Raw genomic sequence first — 13,297 nt, forward strand, 5'->3', positions numbered from 1 at the left:
TTTTTTTTTGAGAAGAAAAAGACCAGGCTGCAGCTGCTATCCTCCCTGGCCCTGAGTACAAGGGCTGCACTGGGGCCCCCGCCTCTGCCCCCGGCAAGGACAGTCAGGTGAACTGCATTAGTCAGTGGTGCAAACAGCAGGGGCTTCACCAACACCTACAGGTCTCCACCTACACTCAGAACAGGCCCTAACCAGCCAGCCTGCAGGAGGAGGAAGGGCGGGGGAAAGGCTGAGTTATGGTAGTTATCCCAGGGGTCCATCTTGGGCCAGCCACATGGGCCGCCACCAGATAGGTGAGCGGGCCGCCCAGGAGGACCAGACCTGCTCGATGGGCCCAGCCTAAATGGCTCCTGCATATGCACCAGATCTAAGTAAACGGTGGTTGATTTAGAGCCACTGACTCTAGGAGCGGACTGTTAAACAGTAATATGGTGGCAACAGATAGCTGGAGCACTGACAAAATGCCTCATAGGGAACAATGACTAGAAACAGAAAGACACAACTGTACTGGTATCTTCTGCAATGTGTCCTGAGAACACAGACAGTAAATCCACAACGAGCAAGGGAAGTTTTGATCCTTCGTATCAGAATCCAGTACATGAAACAGACAGACGCTGTAAGGACACAGATGAGGCCCGTCTGCTGCCTGCTTCAAACACTGTTGTGGCGGGATGCAGCCACACCCACCCTGGTGTGTGGTCTACGGCAGCCCCACGCAGCAGCCGCGGAGATGAGGAGTTGGCCCCCCAACTACTAACGGCCCCCACAGCCTGACAAATTTACCAACCGGTCCTTTACAGAAAGTTTCCCCACCCTGATACAGACGATGGGAAAAATACAAATAACAAGTTTGATCTAAAGAACCCTGCACCCCATCTTACTTTCAAATATTTGGGCAACATGCATGAATGCTAACTGTGCCCTCGGTCAGAGAGAAAACCTCCGCAATGACAAAGTAACTTGTACTAGATAATCTGTCCACAAAGTAATGGAGACCAGATATCAAACAAAAATAGTCTCTAAAGCTACGTTTCCATATTAAAAACATACACAGGCACCTGGGTGGCTCAGTCAGTTGAGCATCCAACTTTGGCTTAGGTCATGATCTCACAGTTCATGGGTTCGAGCCTGGCGTCAGGCTCTGTGCTAACAGCTCAGAGCCTGGAGCCTGCTTCGGATTCTGTGTCTCCCTCTCTCTCTGCCCCTCCCACGCTCACACTGTCTCTCTCTCAAAAATGAATAAACATTAAAAATTTTTTTTTTAAATCTATAAATAAGCTAAATGACAAATAAGTATACTAAATAAAACAGTCAAAACACAGATACAATTTCTAAACAAGTGACTTATAACAAAGTACCTAATATGGTAAATATCTCAATCCTAAAATTTCTATGTTTAATGAAAAGCAAAAAAGTCTAATAAGTTGAATACAGTTTTGAAATAAGATATTTGGATCAGACAATTTTCCCTTTGAAAACAAACAAAAGGAATGCTGGGTTTCAAGATTAAAGAAAAAAAATGTGTATGTGTGTGTGTGTGTGTATGTGTATATTTATATACATATATATGTAAAATAAGCACTAGAGATCTGAAAGAACGGCCATTTTACGGATGAAACCAGGAATCACCTAAGTAGGCAGAATACAGGAGCCCCTCAGTCACGGACGCCCCAGGCTAAGTCACACATACTGAACCCTGGCTCTTGATCCAGGTTCCAGGGCCACAGGGTTGGAGGCAAGGAGTCAAGAGCTAGAGCCTGATCCAGGTGGGGAGGCTAAAGGAGACCCACCCATCGTGCAGGACTACAGAGGCTCCGTTCTAGGAAGGTAAACCAGATCTCCAACCTCACAACCACAAAGCACTGCATAAAAGGCTGTCCTCGTGCTAAACGGAGCCAGAGGAGGGCTAAAGAGAAAGAGGAAAACTGGGGAGTTACAGCCACAGAACTGCAACTGTGTAGTTCTGCCTCCCAGCATCACAGAACCTGGGCACCCACGGACCCTGAAGAACTGATGAGAAATCCAACTAGCCCTGCCCTTGGGCCAAGAGCAGAACAGATACAAACCTCTCCGGGGCAGGGCACATTCAACCCTCGTCAGAGCGCCTGCAAGTAAATTTTCCCAGGAATGACCGGCACACAAAGATACTCAGACACAAAAAGAAAAAGACAAGAGCGAAAACCAATAGAAACAATAAAGAGGGTAAAAAAGACTCACAAAGACCAAAAACAAAACGATCAGGTCCAGGTTTTAGAACAAATACATCTACCATAGGTGAATGAATGACAAACTTAAATATATTTGCAGGAAAAAGAAAACTAGAAGTGATTTAGAGATTTTAAAATGAACTAAACAGAGTTTCTAGAAAGGGAAAACACAGTAACTAACATGAAACACTTCAGAGATATACTCAGCAGCAGGTTGAACACAGCATAAGTAAATTAGAATTATCCCAAATCCAGCATACAGAGGAGGAAAAACAACGATCCGGTCTTGCATAAGTTTAGCAGATTCTGAGATGAAAGGAAAGAAGGAACAGACAAAGACAACATTTGAAGAGGTGCTCACTGGATATTGCTAAACACTGAGGGGAACCAATTCACCTATTAAGAGTACCAGTGAATTAGCGAGATAAATAAAATTAAATCTATACCTTAATAAATAAAATGGTAATCCAAGAAGCCAGAGAGGAAGAAAATAAAATGTAAAGGAAGCAGGCAAACAAAACCAAAGAAACACACAAGAAAAGAAAAACCCTAACAGATTTCTTCAAAGAGCCAAAAATGACACTAGAGCCAACTTCTCAGGCAGAACAGATGCCAGCAGAGAGTGAGATACTGTCACAGGGCTGAAAGGACATAACATCACCCCAGGAGCTGTTAACAAAGGGAAAAACGACAGGCTCAAATGGAGTTAGTTGCGCTAAGCCCAGCTTGAGCAAACCGAGACTTAATCCCCAGCGCACGTGCACTCTCGGCCGCTCCAGCAACGTGACCTTTGTTGAACCGGACCACAGGAATCACCCGGCCGGCACCAGTGGGCTAACTAACTGCCTGGCAGACCCCCACCTTCCCGGGAAGGAAGGCCAGGGACCTTGCCGGGAACAATCCTCTTCCCGCCCCCTTCTGCCTACAAAAGGCTTCCATTTTGCACAGCACCTCAGAGCTCCCGTCAGCCAGGATGTGAGGCTGCCGAGTCACGAGCTGTTTGGCAAAGCCGACTGTGTCTCCCAACTAACCCGGTTCAATGTCGTTTAACAGATTCAGTGGCAGCAGTGGGATCGAAGGAGACTTCCGTCAGCTTTGAGAACAACAAGAAGCTCAGGTATGGCACCTGGGCACGAATTCTCTACCATTCCTGTCTTCCCTGAGGGTCCGGGTCTGCTCTCTTGGCATCAAGCTCTCGATCTGATCGGCTCTCTAGTCCGGGCAGGTCAGCTTGAGATACCAGGCAGTTCCATCTGGAACCGAAGCCACCAGTGCTTCATACAGACCACAGTTCACCGTCTGACTAGAACACCCCGGATTCCATACTGGGGACAGCCAGTGGCAGCTGTCGCTCCCCACCTGTTTGGAATCCGTCTGCAATCCCCACTTTGGGGTCTCTGGTTCTGCCCCTCCCCCAGGCCACGGCTCCACAGGAATCGGAGGTACACGCCGGGCCTCCCCTAGGCCGGGCCACAGTAACATCCTGAGTAACTGTGGGACACACGTGTGTCTTACGTCGTGTACGTAAAGGCTATCGCTGGCGAGTCTCAGAGGCTAGAAAGCCACAAGGACCGGCAGACACGGGTGCAACACTGAAATGCTGTTACGTTACTCCCCATCCAGCCTAAAACTCAATCAGGGTAAGTTGTACGTGGAACAGGTTCAACTGACAATAGCTGTTCACCTCGTGAAAACGTCTCGTCACCTACAGTAACAAGGTAAGCTGCAAAACATCACATCATTCCCTCCCCACGGTACATCCCTTTTTGGTACTAGTTTGGCTTAGCTAAAAATAACGAAACTGAACTAATTAATAAGAAGAAGAACGGAATCCTTAAGTTCCAAAGAGTTGAGCGAGTCACTTTCCAGCACTAACGACAACCCAGAATTACCGTCATGAGGACCATTCTAATCAGACAGGATCGCTCACGTCGGAAGTGCCCTGGAGAGCAAGGGTTCCCAGATTAGACAAACTGAAAGGGACACCTAATTTTTTTACCGGTATACTGAAATGTTAAAAAGCCTTCAAAAGTCCCAAATAGCTTCATTAAAAATCTCTTTGCAAAAGGCTAATGAATATTTAAAAATGCGAGATCATGAACACAAGTCACTAAAACTGTTAACTTTACAGCTCCAAGGCTAGAGGCCTAAGTGATACCTGGGTCCTGCCTCATCCCTCCTACGGTGGGGTCCATCATGGAAACACTGGCCCAGGGGGTCCAGCATCTCTACTGTAATCAACCAGGGCCGTGGGAAAACAGACTGTCCTCAACCGGCCTGTGCAAACGTTTCAACATCTGTGCCCCTAAAGAAGAGCCCCCATATGGGCCGCTTCTCCAGTTGACAGACTCCAAAGGACTCTCGGATGAACTGCTACCAGTAATCCCCTTAAAAGAGCAAAGGGGTAACTACATATTAAAACGAATGAAAGAACTGGCCAAACTCGGGTAGATTGCGGAGCTATCCTCTCCACCTCAAACCTCACTTGCAGCCTGCAGACGGGATCCTGGAAAACACGAAGGGGCTGGCTAACATTGAAACATCACAGAAGGAAAAGTAGGATGTGGGTTTCTGGTAAGAGAAGGTGTGAGAAACGGAGATCTATTTTTTATTGAGGGACAAGAAAGTCATTTTGTCCTAAAGGGAGGAGACTACAGAATGGGGGGGGGGGGAGAAGAAAAGCCCCAAATCTGAACACAAATTAAAAAGTGGTAGATTTGTAGCTCAAGCTGGCTAAGTTTGAAATGGACCTAATGATTAAATTCAAAAAAGTAAATGAATTTTATTATCAAAACTACACTGGTACAAAATTACACTTGGCTTTCTTCTGTCAACAGGACAAAGTTTTCTTAGATTATTGGTCTGCTCCTGACTAGGGACTCTGAAGGGTTTTCTTTAAAGCGATCTTCCTAGAAAGCAGAGTCTGTGTTTTATCAAAATAATCTCCTACACCCCATGTTGTCACCATCATCTCTTTGACTTACTGAGACTTCTCAATTAAAAGAGCCAAGGTTTATTTTTTACAATGACTTAACTTCCTGGATTTGCCCCTAAAGTCCTTAACTGTCACTACAGTTAAATACATGACTAAGTATTGTTTCCCCTGCGATCCTATCTGACCAAGTATTTTAAAGCCTTTAGGTAGTTTTGACAAATAAATCAAATTCTAAATCAAGTCTTCTTGACCTTGAACTAGCTTTGGGATTCTCCAAAGGGCCAAACAGCTCAAGAGATCTGCTCTCTCTCCTTATGAAAATGGAGATGTTAATCTAATTAAGCTTATGTTAAATTACATGGGACGCATCCTCCAAGAAGAATACTGAGCCCTTTTTCTGTTGTATGTATCTTAAAATATTCTATATTTTGGACATGATCTTATTTTTTGTAAGTTTGTTTGTTTGTTTGTTTGTTTGTTTGTTTGTTTAGAGAGACTAAGTGAGCAGGGAGGGGCAGGGAGCAAGAGAATCCCAAGCAGGCTCCGCACTGTCAGCACAGAGCCCAACACAGGGCTTGAACTCATGAACTATGAGATCATGACATGAGCTGAGCTCAAATTGGAGGCTTAACTAACTGAGCCACCCGGGTGCCTCTAGACATGATCTTAAAATACTGTATTACAGAAATAACTACGTTTCCTTATCAAATGAACTCTGGTCAGACCTTTAACAGTGGGCATTGCAAGTTTCTGTCGTTTACAGAGAGTACTTGCACTTAGATGCTCTCACAAAAGTGTTCCTGCAAACGTGCTTCATCTTCAGAAAGATCCACAGAAAGGACCTGGACAACAGGATTCTGAAAACTTTAAGATAACAAAGCTACTGGGTAAGAATTTCCAAAACTAGTGGAAAAACTAGATTCAAGAAAAGATTAATTACATGGGACTGAACTTATTAGCAGGATGATGAGAATTCTTTTTTTAACAATTTAATAACATGTACCTTTGTAAACAAACATGAAACATTTACCTTCCCCCCCCCCTCTGATCCATCCAGATTTTAGAAACTCTTGAGTATTCTTTTCATGGCAACGTAATTAGTTATTTGCTCCAGTTCAACAGTAATCTGTTTTCCTCGTACAGGACACAATTGGAAACACTGGCTATATTACCAAAGCTTTCACTGAAATGGTATTTGCAGGTAAAATCTGATGGGGAGTCCTTGGCATGGCTTCCTGGCCTCAGGGAAAGGTTCCTTATCAAAGTTTTCAGCAAAGGGACGCCAGGGTGGCTCAGAGCATCGACTTGATGTCGGCCCAGGTCATGATCTCGCGGTTCGTGGGTTCAAACCCCACATCAGGCTCCAGGCTAACAGTGCAAGGCCTACTGAGGATTCTCTCCCCAGCCCCTCCCTTTTCTCTCTGTCCTTCCCTTGCTCACTCACGCTCTCTCACTCTCAAAACAAATAAATAATTTTCAGCAAAGCAGTCTTTAAAAAGAGCTATGTGGTCAATCTGTATTCTTCTACTTACGTAAATAACCTGGCCAAGTTGAATGCAAATAAATTAGTTTCACTGTGATTATCTTTAGTAAAAATGTAGGGGTGATCAGAGAAAGAAAAATTACGTCTGTACCTTTGTAAATATCAGATTCTGGTCCTGTCAACTGTCTCCCAGGTTTTGTTATATACCTGTAAACTGGGCTGGATCCTGAACTCTTCTGATTTCCTCAAATGTCTGGGGATGACTTTCTGAACTAGTATTTCCAGTGTTCTCCCATCCTTCTAATTTGGAATGACGAGGAACAAAGACTGCCCTTGGATCTCCTTGGAAGGTGCAATACCGGGTGCTCCTCACTACTCAGATGGCAGCCGAGCTTTAGCGACTGGAACCTTGGGTACACATCTCACAGCTGAAGAAAGCTCCACCTGACATCTGGTCCTGTGTAGATGCTAGAGACCTGCAAATAAAATTGACTAGGAAGAGAAGTAGCCGACATCAAGGTAGCCTGCTTCCTCCCAAGACGTCAGATCAAGACATCGTAATTTCACTAAACGTGAAACTCTTTTTTTCTTCTCTGTCTTTCCTTTACTCTGACACTGGCCTGTAAAGATAATGCTATCAGTCATATTCCCCAGGCCATTGCTGAATGAAATGACCATTCGGACTGTTGGATTTGTAATCAGACACTGATCTCTCCATGATGCTGCACTCCATTAACAGTGCCACGGTACCGGGCAGGGTTTGTGCACCGACATGATTTCTCTTTGTATGCGGTAGTTATCGTTCTCCTCGGACCTGTGAATACCTAGAAGGCTGGCGCTTAACTGGGCAATGCCTCTTAGGATTCTAACTGCACCTGACCACAAATGAATGGAGACACCTCACGTGTCAACTGTCCAGGATTTACATCATCGAGTTTAAAAAGGAACCTCCCAGCTCCTTTCATAATCCTCTGGCAGGCCCCAACTTCCCTGGTTGGGAGTAAATGTAAACAAGGCTATCATCAGGAACCTCTCCTGAACTTGTGAAAGTACTGCAGAATCCACCGCTAAGACAGCTGCCCAACAAGAACCCAGAGACGCTCTGGCCAAAGTTGTTCTTGAAAACAGGACAGACCTTGACTTGCTTTTGGCTGGGCTGTGGCAGCCACCACCTGTTGTACCTGGATTAACACTCTTGGGGAAGTTGAAACTCAGCTACATCGGATCACTGAGAGAGCCATTTGGCTTAAGAAAAGTACTCCTTCAACGGGGTCTTTCTATGGCTTATTCGATTCTGACTGGTTTGGGTCATAAGAACCCGTGTCTGGTATCTTTGCCACAAGCATCTGTGCCACCAACATTTTTGCCACGTAACTAACTGCCCATAAAGCAATTTGCCATAAAAGATAAAGTAACGTGAAAGAGGGACACTTGTGAAAAAGGACATAATGAAGCATGAAAAATAAGTAACGAAAGTAAAGAGATTTTATCATGCATACAAAACATTACATTTAAATGTGTGTGGATTCATGGCAATACTGTGCAAACATGTGATACTATTTTGTGGACTGTACGTAAGCACTTGGTTCTAAAGTCCTTTGTTCAGAGCAGTATATATATAGATTCTTTGCTTGTTGATTTGTTACCTCGTTCTGTGCTGTACGTTTTCTCTTCTTGATGAAATTTCTCCCTTCATTAAGAGAATATCCGTTTCCAAACGCGAGGAGGCGTATTTGTCGCTGAGCTTTGTGTTGTCTTGCCAAAACTTTCCGTGCCGTCGCGTGTTCCTGGCGTACTGCCCACGTGTCCGTGTACAGACGTTCCAAAGTTCTGTGGGAAATGTGGCTTCACCTCTGCGCCTTCCGGTCCTTCAGTCTTGCTCCTCCAATCCAGGGTTTCAAAATAAGAAATGAGCGCCTGCCGCAGGTCCGGCAGGTCAGGGTCACACGTCGGCTCCACGAAGCCACGCGTCACGTTGCCAACTGGAAGGAACGCTAACGCTGTGATGCATTTGATTTTCTGTTAAATTCAGCCTCTGTCTGCCAGCACAACTTCTATCTGACACCAGTGGTTTTGGGGTCAGGGTTTTTTGCCACATGAAACAAACAGCCAGTTAGAGTGGTATCCAGGTATTCTTCTAAAGGAAAAGACAATACTTTTTCCTCAAAGTCAACCGTTAGGGCCTCGGGGCCTACTCTTGAACATTGAGCACTTTAATGTACAAAAAAAGTCTGCTCCCGGAGGTAATTCGAACAGACAAGAGCCACTGCTGTTACTGATCGCTACGTGAGACATACGCTTCAACGTTCCACCACGTGACCCGTCCCTTAGAGTTCACCTAATTATCAAAGGCAGATTCTGTGTAAATACCGGAATTCTGCCTATACCACATTCTCCGCTACCAAACAGCAAAAAGTTTTCAGCATTTTCCAGAAACATACTCCTCAGGAATGACACAACCATTTCTTTTTAGGAGCTAAGTGGAACTTGACTCTTTTTTTGCTGCAACTACCTACAGATACTGCTGAGTGAATTGGTAAAGACAGCACTGGAGAACAAGCGATTGTGTCTCAATGAGGCAAAGAGGCAGTAATTAATGCTCTCAAAAATCAGCTGCATCCTTTATATTGGCCATAGCTCAGTAAGCTTTTGGTTTGGACGAGTGGGAGGGGAGGAGCGCTGGGCAAGGACCCGCAGACGACAGGCTATCACTCTGGCGCAGTGCGCAGTCTGGCTGTACGCTCCCACCCCACGCTACGGCGTCACCCACCATCTGGGGACCGCCACATCGACTCATCACCGTATAGACCGCTACGAGATCTAAGGTTTATATGAAATTAAACATGGGAGCACCAAGTTGACAGAAAAGTGAAACTGTCAACCAGTTGGGTTTTTTTTTAATGTTTTATGGCAAAAGTGCCTTCCAAGCTATTAATTAGTTAATGCCTTAAATTTTGATCCCATCTCTCTCAGTTAAGCTCAGAGTCTAATCAAAAGTGAGGAACTGTTTAAAAAATACAACAATGGGCCCAAAATGGGAGTCACTTGTGCCAAGCCCACATCCACCAACCAAGACTTAATACCTAACCTAACCGTAGCCTCGGCCTCTCCCAAACACGTCACCCCTAACCAATCAATTTGGGATTGCCTGGTCAGCACTAGTGAGGCCACCTGCCTGACAGACCACTTCTTCCTTCAAAGGAAGGTGACCTTGCCTAAAACAACCCACTCTTTGCCAGAAATTTCCATTTTCTGCCCCTTCTGCCTGTAAAGCCTTCCATTTTATACAGCTCCTTGGAGCTCTGTTCTGTTTGATAAAATGGAATGCTGTCCAATTCACGAATCACTAAATAAAGCCAATTAATGTTCGAATTTACTCAGTTGAATTTCTTCTTTAACAGAGTCTACACCCAATGAACATATTCTTCAAGAATGAAGGCAAAAACATGAAGATAAAACTCTGTCCATTTCTCATAGGAATATCAGACTGAAACAAAGCCATTCAAAAACAAACATCAAAAATGAGAAAAATCCTTAATAATGTGGATCTATAGCCCCAAACTTATAGGTAGTAAAAAGGATTAATGCATTTTTAAAAAGCTCACAGGGCGGGGGGCACATTCACTAAGCAAAGTTTGAAGACAAATTAGTAAAGAGGGAAACTGGTAAAGTGGGGGTAAATGGGCAATTGGGAAAAAAAAAAGGCACAAAGAACTAATTCTTAATACACAAGAAACTACTGAAACTCAAGTTTCAGTACAATTTAATAGTAAAGGAAAAAAGCAAAAGCTGTGAGCAGACAATGGAAAATTCAAATAGTCCACAGGGGACCAGAATATGCTACTTTGAAAACTGCCACTTTGGCATAAGGATTATTTTGAACTGAAAGCAACTGAGAAACAGCAGACATAGGAAAAGCTCTAAAACAGCATTAAGTTTTCCTTTTGTAAAAGCAAGGTACATTTGTACAGGAAATTTCCATTTGTAACGGCGTCTCCCTCTCCAGCACTGGGAGGAGGAGCACAACTCAACACTCCTCTTCAGCGGAGAAGGCAGCAACACAAATCTGCATTGTGAGCCTCCCTAGACAAGGCTTTCCCCATACATTTCCATAACCTACCTCTCACAGAAACCCAAACCCTTTTCCTTTCGTTTCGCCTAAGATGGTATCTGAGCCCCTGAGTTCTAACCACCTCCTGGAGTTACTAATCACTGAGATTTCTCCCACGTAAAGGCACACGGTAACACAGTTTCCCTGTTAGTCTGTCTTCTGTCAGCATAACTTCCAAGACCCCAGGCAGAGAACATCAGAGGGCAGAGGAGTGTTCGCCCTCCTCTATAGGCCCTTATAAAGAGAAATGAAAGTTACATAACCATGGAATGTCCTTCCTGACTTGTGACACCGCAGACATCCCAAGACCAGCAACTGTGTTAGCGAGGTGCCAGGGGTGCTGACCCCTGTGCAGGAAGGTCAGCAGGACCTGGGAACAGCACCCTCAGCCTTCTCACTTCTCGGACGCTACTCAACGACAGACCAGTAATGACATGAGATGCTGTGACACACAGACAAGTTTTTCCTAGTGACTGCATAATTACAAAAGACCAAAAACAAGGCAAGTGTCTATCAGTAGGGGCAGGCTGAGTGGATTACAGCACATCTACACGACAGAAAAAAAAGGAATGAGGAAGACATCTTTGCGAGCATAGAAGTAAGGGTTTTTGCTGTCTACACACTGCTATCCTGCGTAGATGATGCCTGGGTCATATGGGTCACATGGCAGGTGTACGCACAACTTCTTTAAAAATGCCAACATGCTCCCTAAAACTGGCTGTACCATTTTACAATCCTGTGTGCAGTATAGGAGAGTTCCAGAAGCCACATCCCTGTCACCATTTGGTACAGTCAATGTTCTTAATTTGAGCCACTCAGCTTGGTATTCAGTGGTATGCCATCGTGGTTTTAGTATGCATTTCCCTCATGATGGACATCTTGTCATGTACTTATTTTCCATTCATAGGTCCTCTTTGGTGAAATGTCTTCTCCAATCTCTTGACTATTTTTTAATTCTTTTTTTTTTTTTTTATTTAAATTCAAGTTAGTGAACATACAGTGTAGTCTTGGCTTCAGGAGTAGAACCCAAATGACTCATCTCTTACATATAATACCCAGTGCTCATCCCAACAAGTGCCCTCCGTAATGCCCATCGTCCATTTAGCCCCCCCTTCCCCCCAGCAATCCTGTTTGTTCTATTGAAGAGTCTCCTATGGTGTGCCTCCCTCTCTGTTTTTATCTTACTTTTCTTCCCTTCCCTTATGTTCATCTGCTGTGTTTCTCAAATGCCACAGATGAGTGAAATCATATGATATCTGTCGTTCTCTGACTGACTTACTTCACTCAGCGTAACACACTCTAGTTCCATTCATGTTGTTGCAAATGACAAGATTTCATTTTTTTCTTATTACTGAGTTTTGAGAGTTCTTTACATATTTTACAGGCTGCAAGTCTTTTATCAGATATGTGATTTGCCCCTATTTTTTCCCAGTCTGGGACTTGTCTTTGTATTCTATTAACAGTGTCTTTTGACAAGAGATTGATCAAGCCCAATATTTTCATTTTTTCCTTACACAGATTGTGCTTTTGGTCTCTTTTCTAAGAAATCTTAACTTTCTAACCCAAGAGCACAAAGATTTTTTTCCTAAATTTTGTGCGGAAGTCTCATAGTTTTAGGTGTCACATTTATGTCTATGATCCATTTTGAGCTCATTTTTATATACAGTGAGAGATACAGATCAAAGTTAATTTCTTTGCATATGTTCGATCATTGTTGAAAAGATTATTCTTTCCCCTAATTTTTAGACTTTATGCCAAGCTTTATTTTTAAATGTTTACATTTGGGGGTGCCTGGGTGGCTCCATTGGTTAAGTGCTTGACTTCAGCTCAGGTCATGATCTCGGGATTCATGGGTTCGAGCCCCGTGTCGGGCTCTGTGCTGACAGCTCAGAGCCTGGAGCCTGCTTTGGATTCTGTGTCTCCCCTCTTCTCTCTCTGCCCCCTCCTCCACTTATGCTGTGTTTCTCTCTTCCACTAAAAATAAACATTAAAAAAATTTTTTTAATAAATTAAAACAATAAGTGTTACATTTGTATTATTCATTCTTTTTGTCTTTCAGGGGCCTGCTGAGCATGTCCCAAAATACATTCCTTCTTCCTCAAAATGTCTAAAAGTATTAGTTCTATAACAAAGAAAAACTAAAGGCACAGATTCTTAACGGCATTGGATTTTTGACAAGGGACGCCCTAGCCTAAAAGCTGGAATACGAAGAAAGCCCGAGGGCGGGCGAGTGGCTCCAGAGGCATTGGACATATGGCCTAGGACACGGTCGGGGCTACGGGTTGGGACACGGAAATTTCAAGCGTTGGCAGGCAAGCCTTACACTCTGGCCACCTCTCACGTACAGAACACTAATGCGTGCTTACTGATCCCCACTAAGATGCAGTTACACACACGCGCACACACGCACACACACGCGCACACACACCAGAGCACTGCTATAATTCGTACGCTAGCCTAATGGCATTTCTCTGTTCACGGTCAACAGTATAACAAAGCATCTATGTCTGCAGGAGAGAGCTCACGTAAATGCCGAAAGAGAGAACACTAGAAGAAACAGG

The 13,297-nt window shown here is 44.2% G+C and overlaps 1 protein-coding gene across 12 annotated transcripts in view; it reads right to left on the reverse strand.

Moving 5' to 3' along the window:
- AUH (AU RNA binding methylglutaconyl-CoA hydratase) overlaps positions 1-13,297 on the reverse strand; it is a 454,909-nt gene that overhangs the window by 328,041 nt on the left and 113,571 nt on the right. The window lies entirely within an intron of this gene.

The sequence above is a fragment of the Panthera uncia genome, chromosome D4 (genome assembly GCF_023721935.1).
Source record: "Panthera uncia isolate 11264 chromosome D4, Puncia_PCG_1.0, whole genome shotgun sequence".
Taxonomy (NCBI): Eukaryota; Metazoa; Chordata; class Mammalia; order Carnivora; family Felidae; genus Panthera; species Panthera uncia.